A 6,379-nucleotide genomic window follows, 5' to 3' on the forward strand; every position below is an offset into this window, starting at 1 on the left:
AAAATCACTGAATCCACAAATCTTAAGATTGTACTTCTAAAGTTATTAAACCACTCAACCATGAATAATAATTTCTTTTAAATAAAATACATAATAAAAGATAGATAAAATAAAACATAATTTACTCAGAAATTCACATTTAAATTGCCCAAAAAAGTTTAAAAAAAAAGCAAAATATTGAAATATAAATAATTGACTTTTTTATTAGATTTGGTTGATATAATGTTTTGATTTTGTTACTACTACAATAAAAATGTAATCATCTGAAATTATAAATAGAACACAGAGAAAAAAAAATGTTCATTCATGATTCTCGTAGATCGTTTTGGTATAAACAAAAAATCATTACTAATTTTCATTTTTTATAACTAACAATATTTTGAAATTTTAAAATTATATTTAATTAAATATCGTTTTTTTTTTTTGTAATATAACCCACAATGATTTTACATATGTAAATGTGATAAAGGTACCACTCAAAAATAGAATTAAAATATTTTTGATATCAAATTAAAAGATTTTTTTTTATTTTTACTAACAACGATTTAAGGGAATCATGAATGAATTTTTTTCTCGATGTGCAATGAAGGAAAAAGATTTCAATTAGAAGTAGCAATTTACTTCAAAATTATGTTTTAATGCCTAACTAATACTTTTAAATATCAAAGTTAGTTATATAATAATATGTATTTTTTTTTAAAAATAATTGCATCAAAAAAATATTGAAAAATAAATTTATTTTAATCATGATTAAATATGATTTTTTTGCATTAAGTAGATAAAAAAAATCTCAAGAATGTAATGTTTGTTAGAAAAAAGTTAATAACTTTATTTATAATTAAACTTTTAACAAGAAGATGTGACAAGAAGATTAAAAATAATTTGAAGCACAACATGAATTTTATGTTTATTTATCTAATAGGAAGAACTTTTTGTGAAGAACCATGTACAGAGTAGTACAGGAGGAAAAATCTTCATGAATCATATTGTATTAGGAGTGTACAGACTACCTAATAACTGCTTACATATAATAGGGTAACTAACTCTCACACAAGGTAGTCGGGTAACCATATATATATATATATAATTAAGGGTATAAATTAATTATTATATATTAAACTATTAGCTTTTTTAATGTATATTATTTTTAATTAAATTGGAAAATTAAAATAAGGTAATAAAATTTATGGGAAATAATTAAATAAAAGATGGTTATTGTTGATAATTATGGTTCTTGAAAATTATGTATTTTCTTATTTTAACGAGATTGATTATATAACCTTAAATGAGATTTTATTTTTCTTATTTTATCAAAAATATTACTATAAGTAAGTATTATAGTTAATTCATAAAGTATTATTTTTGTATTTATATATATATTTGATAATTAAAAATGAATAAATTTATGATTTTGAGTATGTACTTTTTCTTCGTAAAAATATATATTAAATTGGTAGTATTTTGTTATTATTAGGAGGGTAATATTATAACTATTATGATAAAGAAAATTTGTATGATATAAAGAGTTTTTAAAAATAGTTCTTTTTAAAGTGGATGAAATTTTATGTATTGTGATATAGAAAATTTTAAAATAAAGAAAGATAATTAGACATATAAAATGACATTATAATAAAATTATAGTAAAATGGAAAGAGTTAATGAAGAGGGGAGCAGGAAATGGAAAATGATGAGGAGATCGACAAAATACTTGAAAGAAAGAAAATAAATAACTTGAATGAGAGGAAAATTATATTGTTATTAAATTTTTATTTTAAAAATATTTATTTAAGTATATACTACGACAATTAAAAATTTTTGATTTTTTTTTCATAAATTATTTAGTATTATAAATTTTTAAATTTTACTAAAATTTTATAAATTTCAATGATTATAGAATGCCTTTTTTTTTTCTTCATGTAAATGGTAGTTAAAAATTTTATGTTTGTGTGGCATTATTACTGTTATTATAAATATTAAATATTTACTTCTAATTATAGCTATAGGAGAGACATAATGGATCATATTGATATAACATTTTTAATAAAGTAAAATTTTAATATGATACTTTATCCATAAAGTACCTTGGTAAATTAAAATTTATTTGAAAAATATTTTATTGGATATTTTGATACTACTTTAAGGATAATTTCATCTTTATCATTTTACTTTTCATTATTATCATATATCTATCAAATACTGTTTTCTATTTGACTTCATATTTTTTTTACATTAACATAAAAGTTTAATATTTCTAATATAGCATCTAGTTTTTTTTTTAAAATTGTTATGGTAAAAATTTATAAAAGGATAAAATGAGAATATACCTTAAAGTATCAGTAACAATGTTTAATTTTACTTCCTAAAAAAAGGGATAGATAGATAAGCCAAAACAAATAGAATATATTATGATTACACAATTATATCATTTACCATTACAAATAACGGACTTTTTTTTAAATAAAAGGATAAAAATTTTCTTCTCTATATTTTTTTATTTTTATAATAATAATTGTAATTATTTTCATTAATATAATTGATTCAAGATCTTTTTTATAATTTTATTTTTCCTCATCTTTAAAATAGAATCAAAAGAAAATATTAAATATTTTATATATTTTTTTTTTGTTAATATACTTATTTATGATACTACTAATTTTTTTTTTGTAAAAAATTTATTTGTATAATTTAAGAAAGCAGAAGACAGAAAAAAAAAGACTTCCACAACTGTGATAATGATATTTTTATATGATATATTTTTGAAAATTACACATATATAAATAATATGAAAAAAAAATTTTTACAACACCTTTTATTTTAGAAAAAAAAATATGATTGTTTATGTGTTGGTAAATATTATTAATGATAACATAAAGTAACTTTTAACATATGTATGGGTTATTTTTTTTTTTTAATTTTTTTCCACTAACACTTAGTGTTTTTTTTATTTCACTAGCCGGAAGTTTAGTTTTCACCTTTTAATGATGTTAAAATGATAGATAATTATGTGTGTATGTGTTTTTATTTGCATAGGGTATCCCAAAAATACTTACTCTTATTTTACTTTAGTTTCTGGAAAATTTTACAAACATCTGATTATACTTATTTTGTAAAGAATTTTCATATTACATTGATTGATGTTTTAAATTAAATTTTTATATGTCTGCCTAAAAAAAAATTAAATTTTACCTATTATATATTATATCATTATTTCAATTATTTTGAATTTTTCTAAATTTCTCCAGAGATGTATATAAATTAAACGAGAAACTTTTAATTAACATATTTTTTTTTCTTAGAATTCTTGTTAGAGTACATATATATATAAATATATAAGTTGGCAAAAATTTTACATTTATTATTTTTCTAATAGATTTTTAATATCATTGATTTCTATCCAATAACCAGAATAATGACAAAGAAATAAATATATATATATATATATATATATTTTTTTAAATTAAAATTTTATTAAATAAAAAATTTAATTTTCTATAAATAAAATACAATCATTTATCTATAGCTTACCTAACAGTCCAGATAAAATGAAGACCAGGTATTTTTGAGACATCCTATACATGTATGTATTTTAAAAGTAGATAAAAAAAAACTTTTAATATATATTTATTAAAAAAAAATAACATGGATATTATTATTAGAACATAAATATATTTATATATATATATATTTATTTAGATGTATATGTTAAAAGAGGACAACAATAAAAAAAAATATAATAGTGAAATTTCAATTTTTTTATTTATTTATTTTATTTATAAGATGTTGTTAAAGATATTATATAAGATATTATTTTTTTGATTTAAATTTCTCTCACATTATTTTTTATATTATTTTAAGATTGTTTTATTTTAATTTTAGGAGGAAAACCTTTTAAAATTTTCTTTTATTGTCTATTATAATACCATTTTATGGTTTTGTTAAGAATTAGTATAATCACTTAAAAGTTAATTAGTAAAAATTATATTTTATTCAAAAAACCATATGTTTTTAAGGGTGATGGTAATTAAAAATTTATTTATTCTTTTGTATACCTAATGTTTGGATGATTTTTTTAAATGTATGGTCATTGTTTAGAAATTTTAATTAAATAGTTTTAGTTTAAAAATTAATATTATATACTAAAGTTTTGTGTTAAGAATAATATAAAAAAGAAATGTGAAAATGTTTATATATTTTATTTATCTAGATCTTTTGAGTTAAATTTTCTTAAAATAGTTATATTTTAAAATATATATTATTATAAATGTATGGTTTGGTATATCATTAGAGTAAAATATAAAGATATATTTACATGCTATACTGTATTATATATGTATCTTATCAGTGAGATCACACGTTATAATACAATCTAAGGAGGATAGTAAAAAGATAATGTTTTAATATTTAACATGACAAGTTTAAGAATATAGATTTATATATATTATCCTTGTATATAATATATTATATATATATATCTAAAAATTTTTTAGTTATTATCAATGTAAAAATTAATAATGATTCATCGTTTATTATAAAGGCTATATAATACTTTTAATATTTAATCTTATATTACTGTTTATCAAAAAATTTTTACCTGAAAATTATAGTATATTGATGAAAGGAGGGGGGAGATTTCGTTTCTAGGCAATATTATAAGCTATATATATATATATTTAAAATATATACTATATATCAATTACTAATGGATTTATTATGAACAATCTATTGATAAGGCTAATATTATGGCACACTTAGGCAAGTTGTTCTCAAAATGATAATGTACTATAAGGGTATAAAATTTTCACTACATATCTTTTAAAATACATATAAATCTCTTCTATATAAATTAAATACTTTCAATGATATCTTAAAATATATAATATTACTTTGTAATAATAATTATAAAAAAAAATGTTATATTATTTTTTAAACTAAATATTAAACTTTTAATAAAAAGTTATTTTTAAAGGTATACTCTTTTTTATTCATTATAATTATTTATTTGTTGATATGTATATTTTAAAAGTGATAAGAAAGTACAAATAATAGGGATATTGATATATATATATATATTATATATATATAATATATATTTTAAAAAGATTTTATCAATCATTTTAGTTGGGGTTAGATATATATTATATAAAAATGTGTCTTCAATATTAATATTATTTGACAAAATGATAATCTAAATTTTAAAAATTAGTAAAAATATTATTTATTAATATTTTAATATTGTTCAGTAGTTTATTAATATATTATGATATATATTAATATCTGACACCCCAGACAAAGAAATATATTATTGATGATTATTTTTTTTGTGACAATAATGATAAACGAAGTGTAGAAAGATCTATTTATTTATTAATATTTGATTGTAAATAATTCCATTAAAAATCAAACTTTTTTAATCTTTTATCTTGATATATTATCTTTTTATCAATATCATTTTATATCTTTAATAAAAGTAACATTTTTATGTGGAAAAAAAAAATCAAAATTTTAAAATTTTATTTCCTCAAAAATGGTATTCATATTTTAAAGTTTTTTTTTTTTTTTAAATTTCTATTTAAATATTTCTAATATTAAATATGTTTCAAATATACCTTTAAACAATTTAATGATTAATAGCAAACCATTTCTATATGTAATAGATATATTTTATATATTATTTCTTTAAAAATTAACATTTAAAACTACATCCTTTATACATATCTTTGAGGAGGGAAAAAAAAATACTATGTTGAATAGGAGATATATAGGATGAATTTTTGTTAAACATTTTTACCATCATTATTATAATATAAAGATGGATGTTAAAAATGATAATAATTTTGTGATTTTTTTTTTAAATATAATTGTAAAAAAAAAAATTTTTTTTTTCTATTTAATATTATTAATTATACAATAATATTAATTAATCTTTTTTAACCTGAATTTATTTCTTTTTATTATATAGTTGCTAAGATTAACTTTAATATCTAGATTTAAATAAGTAACCTACACTTAATTTTATATACCATATTTTTAGGTTTCATTTATTATAATAAATTTTCTATCATAACTTAAAAATAATTTAAAGGTTCATTTTCTTTTATATTATTCAATGAAAGATAGAAGATAGACTATAAATGATTATTACATACATTTTTTTTAATATTAATCTTTTTATATAGTAATCATTTCTATAAATTATATTATATTTTAACAACATAAAGTACAAAATAACAACTTAATATTATTATAAATGGTTATTACCATTTGTATAAAAGAAAAAGATTAAATTAAAATTAATCACATTATAAAGAAAATGTTTGTGTAATAAATATATATATATTTCTTATTTTTCTTTAACATTTTTTTGTTTTCTTCCCACTAC

This window comes from Strongyloides ratti (genome assembly GCF_001040885.1).
Source record: "Strongyloides ratti genome assembly S_ratti_ED321, chromosome : 1".
NCBI classification, from domain to species: domain Eukaryota; kingdom Metazoa; phylum Nematoda; class Chromadorea; order Rhabditida; family Strongyloididae; genus Strongyloides; species Strongyloides ratti.